The sequence below is a fragment of the Callithrix jacchus genome, chromosome X (genome assembly GCF_049354715.1).
Source record: "Callithrix jacchus isolate 240 chromosome X, calJac240_pri, whole genome shotgun sequence".
Taxonomy (NCBI): domain Eukaryota; kingdom Metazoa; phylum Chordata; class Mammalia; order Primates; family Cebidae; genus Callithrix; species Callithrix jacchus.
Genome location: NC_133524.1, coordinates 120,030,909 through 120,046,908, shown reverse-complemented (window position 1 = coordinate 120,046,908; position 16,000 = coordinate 120,030,909). Strand labels below are relative to the sequence as shown.

Sequence of the window (16,000 nt, the reverse complement as noted above, 5' to 3'; positions counted from 1 at the left end):
GAGATGGTAGAATGCTAATTACCCTGATCTGATCACTATACATTATATGTATCAAAATATCACTATATATTTTATAAATATGCACAGTTATTATGTATTAATTAAAAATATATATAAAGGAAAAAACAATGTAAGCTCTATGACAAAATAAAATAAAGCTGATTATTTAAAACACCTACAGCAGGAGGTATAGCCTTAGGAGAAATACCTATTGTAGATGATGAGGTGATGGATGAAGCCAGTCACCATGACACGTGTATACCTATGTAACAAAACTGCATGTTCTGCACATGTAGCCCAGAATTAAAAGTACAATATAAATAAATAAATAAATAAATAACCTACAGGGGAAAAAGCATTAAAACTGTGATTCTGGCTGCGCACAGTGCCTAACGCCTATAATTCCAGGATTTCGGGAGGCTGAGGCAGGTGGATCACCTGAGGTCAGAAGTTAAACACCAGCCTGGCCAACATGGTGAAACCCCATCTCTACTAAAAATACAAAAATGAGCTGGGCATAGTGGCAGGCATCTGTAATCCCAGCCACTTGGGAGACTGAGGCATGAGAATCACTTGAACTCAGGAGGCAGAGGTTGTAGTGAGCCAAGATCATGCCACTGTACTCCAGCTTAGTGGACAGAGTGAGACTCTGTCTCAAAAAAAAAAAAAAAGATTCTGAAAACTCTTTGGCACAGACTTTGCAAATTGGTAGCCCTTAAACCAAAATAAGCCCATGGACGGGTTTTGCTTTGGACTCATTATTTTTTCTTTTTCTTTTGTCAAACATCAGCATCCACCAGAGGATGGACTCAATTGTTTTTTAACTGAACTGGTTGTCAGCATTTGAAAATTGGCATTAAAGATCTTTTATTAATGTCCAGCTTCTCCTGAAAAATTTTGATATCTGGCAATATTGAGGCAGTATTTTTGCATGATAATAACCTGCTGGTATACCCACTCTGTAAAACAAAGCAGGTACTGTCAATTCTCCACAGCTCACACCATGAGACATTGCCGTACACCAGATCCATTGAGTTATGACAGAACAAATTGCTACAGCTAATAGAAATAGTGAAATTGGGAGGGAAGGAAATGGGAGTAGGAAAGTTGGTGAGTTCTGATGTGCACATGTGAACTTGAGGTGCAAGAAGGATATCCCACCAAAAACATTCAACAGCTGGTTGGAAATTCAAAACTGAGCTTCAGGAGTTGTCAAGCCTAGACATATGGATTTGAAGCTCAAACTGAAGTAACATTTCTTGATCGCCTAACATGTGATAATCACTATCCAGGAAATGTCCCAGGTAGCATCTGCATAGTTGAAGACACAGAAATGAACTCAATTACTAAGAGTGGGAAAAGAAAAGAGTAAAGACTGAAGACAGGGACCTAGGGGAAGAAATGTTCAAGTTTAAGGGGTTTTACAAAAAATGAGACTTAAGGGACAATGAGGCAAGAGTGGTTAGAGATGGAAGAGCAAGAAAGGATAGTGCACAGTACCAGAAGCAAAGAGAAGAGAGAATTTAAAGATATCAACAGTGTTAATTACTATGGAGAAAGGAAGGAACATGAGAACTGAGAAAAGGCCATCTGGGCAATAAAAAGGTCACTGGACATGTAGACCTGAATGGTTTCAATACAGTACTGGGAATGGAGGTAAGCTCACAAGAGGTTAAAGAGTAAAGGAGTGGTTAATAAATGAGAAGTAAACGGGAGAATGATGATGGAACATAAAGAAATAACCAATCCTAATAATGAAAGCCCATCACCAGAGTTCCCTGGGTTATGGGCTAGATCGTTTCCGTGATCTTTCCACGCAAACGCTAGACCATTTTTATTTATGAGTATAGGTGCAAAAATCTCACTAAAAGTGCCAGCAAAATGAATCTAACAGCATACAGAAAGAACAACATATTATTACTAAATATGGTTTATTTTAGGAATATAAGGATAGTTCAATATAATGAAACCTATTTATATTGTTCATCACATCAGTAGAGCAAAGGAAGAAAATTACCGTGTTTATAAACATAAAAGGCAAAAATACATTTGATTAAATTCAATTTTGAAAAAAAATGAAATAAAACTCTTAAACTTGAAATAGAATGATGTTTCTCAATAGAGAGAAAAATATATTTCTTAATGCAAACGCCAACATCTTAAGAGTAAAACAAGGCTGGGTGTGGTGGCTCACGCCTGTAATCCCAGCACTTTGGGAGGCCGAGGCAGGCAAATCACCTGAGGTCAGGAGTTTGAGACCAGCCTGGCCAACATAGTGAAACCCTATCACTACTAAAATTACAAAAAATTAGCCAGGCATGGTAGTAGGCACCTATAATCCCAGCTTCGCGGGAGGCTGAGGCAGGATAATTGCCCGATCCCGGGAGGAGGAGGTTGCAGTGAGCCGAGATCACGCCACTGCACTCCAGCCTGGGCGACAATGTGAGAATCCTTCTCAAAGAAAAAAAAAAAGGAGTAAAACAGTAGAGTCATTCCCTTTAAAGTCAGGGACAAAACAAGAACTCCCCCCTGCAATTAGCATTAGGTATACTTTTCCAAAAGTACTATTAGTAAAATATAAAAAATAAAGTTGAAGCATAACTATTAGAAAGGATACACAATTATAATTCTTACAAATTAAATATTTGTCTTCTGACGTGGCACGGAGGCTCATGCTGGTAATCCCAGCTCCTCTGGAGGCTGAGGCAGGAGAATTGCTTGAACCTGGGAGGAGGAGGTTGCAGTGAGCTGAGATAGCGTGCATTCCAGCCTGGGCGACAGAGTGAGACTCCATCTCAAAAAAAAAATTGTCTTCCTAAAAACACCAATAGAATCAATCAACAGAAAATCCATGAAAATTAGTAAGTAGCTGTATGCAAAATAAATATATAAAATCAGCAGGTTTCCTATACAATAGCAACTCCCTGTGAGAAAATATAGTAGGGGAAAGATTCTATTTACCTTACCAGTATATTATATGAAAATACTAGAAATAATCCAGGAAGTATGCAAGTCCCGTTTGAAGAAAATAACATGGATAAACTGAAGGATACAAAGAAAAAAGACTTGAGCAAATGTAAAAACATACAGGTGCCTAGATACTAAGCACAAGGCTGATAACCATAAAGGTGTCAGTTATTCCCTCAAGTTATAGCTATATGGCAATTTCAAATTGATACTGAAAAAGTGATTCAACTATTGGAAAGACAAAATAAAGTGAGAACATTTCTTCAAAGTTTATACCAAAATAAATTCCAAATATATTCAAAAGTTAATTTTAAAAGACTGAAATTCTAGGCCATCGGCTCACACCTATAATCCCAGAACTTTAGGAGGCCAAGGCAGGAGGACTGCTTGAGCCCAAGAGTTCAAGACCAGCCTAAGCAGCATAGTGAGACCCCATATCTATGAAAATTTTAAAAAATTAGCCAAGCATGGTGGCTAACACCTGTGGTTTCAACTACTTGGGAGGCTGAGATGGAAGGATGGCTTGAGGCCAAGAGTTTGATGCTGCAGAGTTATAATCATGCCACTGCACTCCAGCCTGGGTGACAGAGTGAGACCCCCATCTCCACAGAAAGAAAGAAAGAGAGAGAGAGACAGAGACAGAAAAAGAAAAAGAAAGAAAGAAAGAAAGATAAGAAAAGAAAAGAAAGAAGAAAGGAAGGAAGGAAGGAAAGAAGGAAGGAAGGAAGGAAGGAAGGAAGGAAGGAAGGAAGGAAGGAAGGAAGGAAGGAAGGAAGGAGGGAGAAAGAAAGAAAACTGAAATTCTAGGAGAAAATTTAAGGTAGATTATAATGTAAGGTTGGGTATCAATCTGATCTCAGGATGATAAAGGACTTTTCCAGCATAATGGCAATGAAAAAAAATAACAAATGAAACTGTTTCTAGATAAAGTTGTAGGCAAAGTCTATAATCCTAACACTTTGGGAGGGTGAGGTGGGTGGATCACTTGAGACCAGGAGTTCGAGACCAGCCTGACCAATATGGCGAAACACTGTGTGCACTAAAAATACAAAACGGTGAGGTGGCATGCACCTGTAATCCCAACTACTCAGGAGGCTGAGGCAGGAGAATCTCCTGAACCCAGGAGGCAGAGGTTGCAGTGAGCCGAAATCACATCACTGCACTCCAGCCTAGACAACAGAGCACAACTCTGTCTCAAAAAAAAATTATAGGTAAAGTCTGTAATGTTATTTTAAAAGATAATAAAATATAAACAAAAAAATCATTCAACAAATATGATATACAAAGTATTCATATACAAAGGACTCCTAATAAGCAAAGGACATAAACAAGCCATAAACTAAGATATACAAACGGTCACTAAGTATCCAGAAATAACATTAAGGCTCACCAATAATCAAAGAACTACTGATCAAATTATTCACATCATAATAATGTTTTTTCCTATCAAATTGGCAAATGTTAAAAAGAGAAAGAAGGAAAAAAGCAATACTCAGTGCTAACAGAATTTTGTGAGATGGTCTAACTTGTGCACTGCTGGTTGGAATGTTAAATAGGCATAATTTCTAGGCGAAAAAAGGTGTCAATATTTATCAAAAACCTTAACATGTTTCTGTTCTTTGAGCCAGAAATTCTTTTTCCAAGAATCTATCCTAAGGTTATTATCAGATAAATGAACAGATATTTATGTTTAAAATAAGATGGCCATATAATTTATTTTCTAAACCAGGATACTTTTGAGAGTTAATAGGGCATTATTAATAACTCTTCCATCACAACAGCGGTACCAGGCAAACTTGATCATATGGTCATAACTAGTTTAAGGCCATTGATTGTTCCATTAGAAAAAAAATGTACAATAAAAAGGCAAAGGAGCCTTGGCACAGTGACTCATGCCTGTAATCTTAGCACTTTGGGAGGTCAAGGCGGGCAGATCACTTGAGCTCAGGAATTCAGGAGCAGCCTGGCCAACATGATGAAACCCCATCTCTACTAAAAATACAAAAATTAGCCAGGCATGGTGGCAGGTGCCTGTAATCCCAGCTACTTAGAAGGCTGAGGCAGGAGAATCAGTTGAACCCAGGAAGCAGAGGTTAGTGAGCCAAGACTGCGCCACTGTACTCCAGCCTGGACAAGAGTGAAACACCATGTCAGAAAAAAAAAAAAAGGCAAAGGTTAAATGACATTACATTCATATGATACAATATTATGTAGCTAATTAAAAATCATGTTTCAAAATGTATTAAAATATTATGTATATTTTTAAATCAGGATAATAAACTATATGGAGTATAATTCAAAGTGGCTAAACATTTATGCAGTGAACATTCATTGATTGCCTATCCAATATCCAATTTCCTTTGTCCTCTTTCTAAAAGCATTCAGATTTCCCTCCTTGTCATAGTTCGTGGGTGGGCAACAGTAAGCCCAAGGCAAGAGCCTACAGCAGTCATCTGGCCACAGTTTTTAGTTCATGTTGGTCTAATCAGAGTAAAACTTAAGACTTTTATTCAAAGCTTCTACGAGTCACAGGAACTTATGTTCCTTTTTCCCTCTAGATTTGAACCACCAGGGAAGCTGGCACATTGAGGAGACCTGTCAAGAGAATTTCAGAGAAACTTAGCTGGAGTCCTGATCACACAATGCCAGAAGCCTTCGGTTGCCTCTAGACTTTTCAAGTAACGGTAACCAAAAAGTAATCTTTTATTTTTAAAAACCAGTTTATTAGTAATTCTGTTCCTTGCAACCAAAAGTTTCAAAATGATGCAATATATAGATATATTGCAGTAGTATTCAACTGAAACTGCATGTTAAAATCACCCAGGGAACTTCTAAAAGTAACCATGCCTGGATCTCACGCCCAGAGATTCTGATTAAAATGGTCTGAGTATGGGATCCTAGCACTAGTATTTGTTAAAAACATTCCCTTGTGATTTTAATGCACAGTGAAGATTAAAGACCATGAATATATTATATAATACATATGTTAGGTATACTTAAATGGTTGGAAGGAAAATACACTAAACGTTAAGAATGCTGGCCGGGCGCGGTAGCTCACACCTGTAATCCCAGCACCTTGAGAGACCAGGGTGGGTGGATCGCCTGAGATCAGGAGATGCAGACCATCCCAGCCAACATGGTGAAACCCCTTCTCTACTAAAAATACAAAAATAAGCTGAGTGTTGTGGCATGCACCTGTAGTCCCAGCTACTCGAGAGACTGAGACAGGAGAATCACTTGAACCGGGGAGGTGGAGGTTGTAGTGAGCCGAGATTGTGCCACTGCACTCCAGCATGGCGATAGAGCAAGACTCGTCTCAAAACAAAAAAAAAAGTTAAGAATGCTAATTCCAGGGTGTTGATAGTGCATTATTTTTGCTGCTGTTGTTGTTTTTTTGTATCAATGAAATACTTTTTTTCAGCTTTATTTTGTTACTAAGTCTAACTCATCTTTGGGTCATTATTTATTACCTAGTGAAAGAATAATAAAATATATGTGTATTTCTTTACTAGTTGTTGTTGTTTTGCGATGGGGTCTCACTCTGTTGCCCAGGCTGGAGTACAGTGGTGCAATCATTGCTCACTGTAGCCATGAACTCCTGGGCTCACATGGTGCTCCTGTCTCAACTTCCCTACTAGCTGAGACTACAGGCACATGCCACCATGCTGGGCTATTTTTTTAAGAGACAATATCTTGCTATGCTGCCCAGGCTGGTCTTGAACTCTTGGCTTCAAGCAATCCTCCTGTCTCAGCCTGCCAAAGCACTGAAATTCCAGGCATGAGCCACCATGCCAAGCCTCCTTTACTGTTTCTTTGCTTTTGTTTTTACTTTATTAAACTACTGAGTTTTATTTCACATGAATATTTTTGTCTCCCCACCATTTCCATGTCTGACCACCACTACTACTATATCCTATCATAACATTCCGTACATACTTAAAACCAAGCAAAGGGAGGAGTTCCATCTTTAAAAACTAAACAGGCATTTTGAACAACACATTCTTGGCAATGGAACCTGGACAACATTTATTCAAACACAGTAGGGAAAGTCCTCACTCTTCATTATGGAAAGGACAGCCAGATATTAACTGTTACAGAAATGAAATAAGATGGAAATTTTTTAAGAAATTGTTTAAACTGCTTTCTTAAAGAGACTTCCTCCACTGCCAGAGATCTTGAATAGCCTCCTGGTCAGTCATCTGGAAGCAAGCAATTCCTCATATAACTGATGAACTTGGCTTCCACTTTGGGAAGAGAACTACCTTTTTCTGTACTTGCTTGCATTTTTGCTTTAATGTCTTCCACAGAACTAGATACTTTTGGTGTTTTAGGAGATTTTTCCTGTTTTTTGAAGGATTCTTATACTTTTGATCTTGGTATTGATAGTTTTGGGTCTTTTCCATTCTGGTTTGACTTTTATGTATTTTTGGCCAGAGTATCTTTTTTTAATTGCATTTTAGGTTTTGGGGTACATATGAAGAACATGCAAGATTGTTGCATAGGTACACACGTGGCAGTGTGATTTGCTGCCTTCCTCCCCATCACCTATATCTGGCATTTCTCCCCATACTATCTCTCCCCAACTCCCCACCCACTGCTGTCCCTCCCCTATTTCCCCTTTACAGACCCCAGTGTGTAGTGCTCCCCTCCCTGTGTCCATGTGTTCTCATTGTTCAATACCCATCTATGAGTGAGAACATCGGTGTTTGATTTTCTGTTCTTGTGTCAGTTTGCTGAGAATGATGGTTTCCAGGTTCATCCGTGTCCCTACAAAGGACACAAACTCATCGTTTTTGATGGCTGCATAATATTCCATGGTGTATATGTGCCACATTTTCCCTGTCCAGTCTATCATCCATGGGCATTTGGGTTGGTTCCAGGTCTTTGCTATTGTCAACTGTGCTGCAATGAACATTCGTGTGCATGTGTCCTTATAGTAGAACGATTTACAATCCTTTGGATATATACCCAGTAATGGGATTGCTGGGTCAAATGGAATTTCTATTTCTAGGTCCTTGAGGAATCACCGCACTGTCTTCCACAATGGTTGAATTAATTTACACTCCCACCAACAGTGTAAAAGTGTTCCTATTTCTCCACATCCTCTGGCTATTCAGTTTCCTGATCATCAAACTCATCATCATCATATTCATCATCATCTTCTTCAGCAGCAGCAAGTTTTACTTTTTCTGTGGAAACTTGCTACCACCTCCAGGGACAGATCACTTTCCAGATATACTTAAGAGTTTCACATCCTCCTCTTCATCTTCTGACTCTGCATTTTCCTCCACAGCTACCAAGAACTGTCCACTAATATGCACTGGCCCTGAACCACACTTCAACCATAAGACAGTGGTGTTATTTCAAAGACCCCAATGGAAACCATTGACTGCACAGACATTTTCAAAATTGCCAGTGTTATTGAATTGGACTGCCTTCATAATTCATTGGCTCTGCTTCAAAAATGTGCAAGACACCCTTTGCACCAGCCCCTAATCTGACCATTCTTAAAGATAACTGGTGTTCATTTTCATCATTATCTACCTTAAAGTGATAATCTTTGTCCACCTTTAGTTCACAACCAAGAAAGACAGTTCTTGGGCCTCAGGGGGCTCATGTCCATGTTCATCAAATCTTCCATGGGATGGTGGTGTGCACTTAGGTGGGAAATGAGGTGGAAACAAGCTGTTCTCTGGAATAACTACTGCTCCAGAGAACAGCTGTGCAGGACAGAAGCACACCAGGCCCTTTACTGTTTTTAATTACAATGGTAATAGAAGCTCAAAGTATTAAATTCAAGAAGGATAGAAGTGTAAAATGCAAAAAGTGAAAATTCCTTTAAAAAGCAAAAATTCGGCCGGGCACCGTGGCTCAAGCCTGTAATCCCAGCACTTTGGGAGGCCTAGGTGGGTGGATCACGAGCACAAGAGATCGAGACCATCCTGGTCAACATGGTGAAACTCCGTCTCTACTAAAGATACAAAAAATTAGCTGGGCATAGTGGCGCGTGCCTGTAATCCCAGCTACTCAGGAGGCTGAAGCAGGAGAATTGCCTGAACCCAGGAGGTGGAGATTGCTGTGAGCCGAGATTATGCCATTGCACTCCAGCCTGGGTAACGAGAGCGAAACTCCGTCTCAAAAAAGAAAAAAGAAAAAATTCCCTTTTATTTCTTACGTACTTTCCTTTTTCCTACAAAGAACAAATATAACTTCTATCCTGAGATACAAAGTATTTTTAATAAAGAAAACAATATATGAAAAATAAGTGGTACCAATTTCAAATTATTGCCTTCGAAAGAATTCCCCCTCATCTATACAATTTGAAGAGAAGAAAGCATAGGCTATATTAAAGATAAGAAAATACAGCATATTCAGTGTCTTGTGCCATGTGAGAACTGGAATCTTGATTAGTCAGGAATGAGAATAAATCTTTGTTTACAATGATCTGGTTCTATGGGAAAATCATCTGTCTAGAAAGCATACTCACACATGTAATCCCAGCACTTTGGGAGGCTGAGGCAGGCAGATTGTCTGAGGTCAGGAATCAAGAACAGCCTGGCCAACATGGTGAAACCCCATCTCTACTAAAAATATAAAAAATTAGCTGGTCGTGGTAGTGCACACCTGTAGTACCAGTTACTCAGGAGGCTAATGCAGGAGAATTGCTTGAATGTGTGAGGTGGAGGTTTCAGTGAGCAGAGATCACGCCATAGCACCCCAGCCTGGGCAACAGAGTGAGACTCTGTCTCTAAAAAAAAAAAAATTAAAAGCATGCTGTAGGATACGCACAGTCAAGAACCTACAACATACATCATATGTGTAGCACTTCTCTGTGGACAGGGTTTACTTATAATATTTGATTTTATGTAAATATTTAATATAACAAGACTTTTTATTGAATGTAATTGTCATAGCAACTAATAATTTTCTTTATATCTAATTCCAAAGCAGAAATTTCCTTGATGAATATATAATTTATTCCAGGGTTGTTTATAAAATCTAAATTTGTAATTTATTCTATAAATTATAATTTTGTAATTTTTAGAAATATAATTTGTAATCTTACAAACATAATTTATGTATGAAATATTTTATTAATATAAACACATTTATAGTATAGATATATAAAACTTGCTAGGCGTGGTGGCTCATGCCTATATCTCAGCACTTTGGGAGGCCTAGTCAGGTGAATCACTTGAGGTCAGGATTTCGATACCAGCCTGGCCAACATGGCAAAACCTTGTCTCTACTAAAAATACAAAAAATTAGCAGGGCACAGTGGCGTGTGCCTGTAATCCCAGCTACTCACGATGTTGTGACAGGAGAATCACTTGAACCTGGTAGGCAGAGGTCGCAGTGAGCCAAGATCACACCACTGCATTCCAGCCTAGGTGATGGAGTAAGAGACCCTGCCCCCCACAAAATATATATATATATTTTTTATATCTATGTATAAGTTATATAGGTTATTTATAAAGTTAATTTCTGATTATAATTTTATTTCTACAATATTTTCTAAATGTTTGAGGGAAGAGGGGAAAAGTAGGCATTTTGAGGTATTTCTCTCTTCCTGTTTTCCCATTTTGATCTCTAGAAGTCAAAAGGAAAGATGAAATCAATAAGGAAAGAATAGCTTCCACATTGTATATGCTTCAGTGGACTCTTCTAAAGCCAGAGGAACTAGATGCATTCTAGGCACTCACTAAATAACAGATGAATGGGAAACTGGGGAACCTGTTATTACATTTAACTGCTTCATTCCTTCCACACAAATAGTTGAACCTCTTTCAGTTGTGGTAACAGAAAGTAGTAATGGCACATATAAAGTAGGATAATGTATCATCACTGCTCTAAGACTTTGAGGCTCATTAAAAAATAGATTGTACAAACAATCTAGCAATTGCCTTTATGGTATATCAATGAGGTGAAACATATTCCAATAGCATGTCAAAAAAGTATTGAGATACTGGGGAATTATTTAAACGATTCTCTTCAGTTAACTGGGTTTTTTTTCTTATGAGTGTTTTTTTTTTAATTCAATCCTAAAAGTTAGCTATTTCTAAAGGCTGCTCTCGCTTCATAAAATCTTGTAACCAGCAGAGAGGAAGATGTTTGACTTACTGTGTTTATTCATATATTCAATGAGTATTAAGTTATTAAATTGGAAGATACAGAGAAGGGCATCCGGAACAAAGCCCTGCTTTATACTACATCCAGTTATAATTTAATCTGTAGGTATTTTTACCCACTTTGATTCTTAATTGTCTCCTTTTTTCCAAGAAATCTAATATATACATAAAACTTCAGAAACTAAGATTACCAAGTACCTATGTTTCCAGCATACAAAACTGAAGATTGTTAATATTATCATCAATGCTTCAAGTTTGTATACACATACAACACACATATGCACACACAGAACATTGTGCTGCCACTGGGTCATACTTGTTCTTGAGAACTGTGTGTTAAATTTTCTAAAGTTTTGCTAGCTGGTTGCTAAACCTTTGGTAGCTTAAAATCAGCCATACTGGGAGTATTTCAACACAGAAATCCTCAAATGCTATAAATCAGTGTTTTCTAAATTCCTAGAGGACCAGTTGTTAAATATTTATCAACATACTATTCATATATAAAAGAAAGAAAACCTTATAGGTAAAGTCAGATCATCTTGGACCCACACTCTCAATCCCATCATCCTTGCCACTCCTCAAAGGCAATAACCATCATGAATTTTTGCGTGCATTATTTCAGAATGTCTTCCATACTTTAAGTGCACTCATATGTATCCATTAACAACACAGAGTTTAGTTCGGGTCTGTTTTAAAATGTACATACACTGCAACTTGCTTTATTCACCTGGCATTTTGCTGCATATGGATCTAGATCATTCCTTTTACCTACTATATAAAAGACCTTTTCTCTCTCCATACTCCTATTAATGGACACCTAGATTTTTTCCATTTTTTTGCCCTTAGAAACAATGCCAAAATGAATGGTCCTTGTCCATACATACAAGAATATATCGAAATATATACAACGAAGTGTTCATAGCTGGGTTATATACATGTTGCCAAGTTTACTAGATATTGTCAAACTCCCCTCTCACGCGTCTAAATCCAATTTACATCCTACCCAACAATAAATGAAACTTCTCTTTGTTCCCCCTTCTAGCCAACACTTGGTACTGTCAAACTTTTAATTTTTGTCAGCCTGATGGGTATAAAATGACCTCTTGTAGTTCGTTTGCATTTCCTTGATTAGCAATGGGGAGCGTTTTTTTCTTTTATTTATTGGCCATTGTGTTTTCTACTCTGTATTTCCTTTTTGTTTTTTTCCTGTTCTTCTATTGGGTTGCTTACCTTTTTCTTCTTGATTTACAGGAGTTGTCAATATAGTCTGAATACCAATGCTTGTCTTTTCACTTTGTTTATAGTAAGTTGTGTGTGTGTGTGTGTGTGTGTGTGTGTGTGTGTGTGTGTGTGTGGTGTTGTTGTTGCTGTTGTTGGACAGAGAGACAGGAGGATTGACTCTATGGGCTCTTTGAGTGTTCAGAGTGCTTGTCTCACTTGCCAGGGTGACGTCTGATCCAAAATGTGTAACTTCCAAAGCCACAAGCTCTGGCTGGCAGCAGGTCTACAACCGTCAGATGTATTGTCTACTCTAGCCAAACTACATTTTTTTTTCAGTTGTTCAAAGACACCATACTGTCTTGCCTCGAGGCCTTTGCCCATGCTATTCCTTTACCTGGCATACTCTTCAATGCCATAACTGTCTTTACCCTCACGGAACATTTTACTTTCTTTTAACAGTCACCACACTGCGCTACAATAACCTGTTAGCTTATCCGTCTCCTCCACTGGACAATGAGTACTTCGAGGGAAGAGAAGAATCTTTTTCTGCCTTTGTAGCCTTAACAACCAGGGGAAGGCTTGACACATAACAGTTGCTCAAAGAATATTTGTTTAATCAATGAGCAAATGAGTGAGTGAGTGAGCATGGTAAGGCAAGAGGCAGTCATATTGATGATCAAGGAACATTTCATTCACTCACCCAACAACAAACCCTAGCACTTGCCAGGCACCTGTTAATGATATGGTTCCTTTTCTCACTGACCTCACAGATGAATGGGGAAGACAGACTACATCTGCCAAGCACAGTACATTGACATCAGTGACTTGATGGGAGAGAAGCACCTAGTACCTTGGGCATGTGAAAGAGGCATTAATTCCAGCAAAGGGTAGAAAGGAATTTGGGAAAATGTCCCTCTCACAGATGGAGATAAGCCACGAAGAGACCATTGTTCAATAATCAGCTTCTTGACTAAAAGTGTAAATGAAATTCTCTCTAGCAATCCCACAGGCTGCTATCTGGCATTTTTAGATTATGAAAATAAGTGAATTTGACCCAGTATTTTACTCCTTGGTTTAGGTTAGGGTAGTCCCTCTCAGTGAAGTCCCAGTACTAGAGCCCAACCATGTGCTTCAGTTCTGCCCCATGGATAACAGATGAAACCCAAGGGTTACCCACAACCCCTCTTCTTCTCACTCTGCTCTATGCCTGTTCCTTTTACCTACAAAATTCCTCCCATCCCCACCTTTATCTGCATCCCCATCACCAAACCTGACCTCTTCACCAAACATCTATAGGCCAAAATAAACACAGTTGCCCCACTAGTGTCTGTTCCCACTCAGCGTTTCCTTGGTTCCAGGTATGTACTAGGCATTAGCAAGGGCCTGAAAACTGAATAAGAGGAGTAGGAGTTAGTGCCAAATCCCTGCTGATGATTAAGCCTGGAGTGTTCTAGAAACTGACAGAAAGGCAGGGAGACAAGAGAAGAATAACTGGAGGCACAAGATGAAACTAGGAAGACAAGTGTTAGTAGACCGCCAGAAGCTTTAAAGGAAGGAAATGATAGGTTTTCTACAAGCATTCTTTTCTTCCATGGCATCTGAAGTCAGGGTTGAATCAAGTATATAGTCCAGACCTTGTGGAGGATCTATGCACAGCTGGATTTTCCAGAAGAAATTCATAGATAAGAAAAGTTCTGGGGTCTTATCCAATGGGGATTTCAGTCCAAGGAAAGCAATCTAAGAAAGCATAAGGCTGGGAGAGCTGTAAACATGTTGTCACAGCTCTATCACCACTCCTTCTCTGGCCCTGGTTTTTTGGCTCTTTCTGAATCACGTTTCAAAGCTTTTTCAGTCTTTATCCCCAGAGTAGTCAGCATCTAGGAGCTAAGGCCCAGACTGGTCCAAAGAGACAAAGAAAATTGAAGCAAGCACAAGTTCATCTGTGACTTGCTGTCTGGGACTCAGGTACCTGCACCTGCATGGGAATACTCTTCACTCCCTGGGCCAGGGACAGCCCACGCATCTCTGGGAGTCATCTCAATTGAGCATTACATCATTGACACAGCATTACAGCCTCCCGGGTCCCTTTGCTGTTACTCAAACATCTGTTTCCTCCACCCTCCCCTTGCCGCCTCTTGGGGTCAAGAGCCCTTTTTGCACATGGCTCCCTTCCTGAAAAATCAATCATTCTTATTCATTTTCCTGGAACTAGAGAAGAGTCACAGGGTTTGGCCCTCTCCCTCCTGGGTTCTGCCTCTGAACTGTTAAGGCATCTGACACTGCAAAGTCATTGGAAAAAGTGGAGTCTCCTGCTCTACTCCCGGGGACAAGAAACATTTTCAGAGCTTCACTTATGCTTCTACTGTGCTCACAATGCCTACTGTCTGCTTGAATATGAGAGTCCTAGCCCAGGCCCAGATTTCTTTATCTTTGGTCTATTTAAAGATACAAGAGCATATGTCCCTGGTGGCCACATTTTGCAGCCAGCTGAAGTCTCTGCTAGACTGAGGCACGCAGGCTGCAGTGAGGCAGGGCACCCAAGGTTGACCAGCTCAAAGAACCACCTTCCTCCCCTCAAAAGGAGCCAGTGCTTTGCCATGAGAGAAAGTACCAGAGGCCCCTCTAACACCTCTTCCTCAGAATAACAAAGTGTACACTATTTACTAATGAAATGTAATGTTCAAATCAAATAATAAAAGATGCTTATCTATATTCAATTTTAGCTCTCCTAAAATAGAGGCATTATATTTTCATTAGGTGATGTTTAAAGTCAATTCACAGCTTCTTCCAGCTGTTTCTAGATCTGATATAAAGCCAATACTTGTCAATATTACTAGAGAAAGACCAAGAAAGAAGTCTGAAGGGCAGCAGTGGATCAAGTATGCATTTGCTTGTTATTCTGTATACTGAATATTCTACCTCACCTCTCCTAACGCCTCTTGAATCTGCTGGGAAGAGCATCAGTAGGAGAAACATATAATTCCATTCCCAAAACAAAGCACCCCATTTGCCTCTTTCATATTTACATAAAATAACTGGGTCTAATACTAACGGAGAAGATGCATTCCAAAGCCTTTTTTGTTTTGTTTTTCATAGAGAGCAAAAAGAGACACTTAACTCCAGCATGGAATTTGAGATAACTCGATGCATTCTATTTCAAAGTCCCTTCAAACCATGTTTTTCTCTTCACAGGCACATTTCTTCACATCCCTTTACACACTCACACATACTCACAGTTCCCTGTCTGAAACATGTCATGAGTTATCAAGATTGTATTGTCAGGAAGGAGAGTGGAAGTACTAAGTTTTAACCCTGGACTATCTGGGTTTCTCATTTGTTTCCATGTTCCTTTCAAATTCTCACTAAAAGAGAAACAGCATACTTCTTTAAATGTCCCTCCCATGCCCAGGACACTGAAGCACCTTTTAAAATTTTTTTGAGACAGTGTCTTGCTCTGTTAACCAGGCTGGAGTACAATGGCGCAATCTTGGCTCACTGCAGCCTCCGCCTCCTGGGTTCAAGCTATTCTCCTGCCTCCGCTTCCCGAGTAGCTAGGATTACAGGCATGTACCACCACACCCAGCTAATTTTTTTATTTTTAGTAGAGACAGAATTTCACCATATTGACCAGGCTGGTCTCAAACTCCAGACCTCAAGTGATCCGCCTGCCTCAGTCTCCCAAA

General features: G+C 39.3%; 1 pseudogene; it reads right to left on the bottom strand.

Moving 5' to 3' along the window:
• Window positions 1-7,158: 7,158 nt before the first annotated feature.
• LOC108589796 (nucleophosmin-like) lies at window positions 7,159-8,608 on the bottom strand (annotated as a pseudogene).
• Between the last annotated feature and the right edge of the window lie 7,392 nt (window positions 8,609-16,000).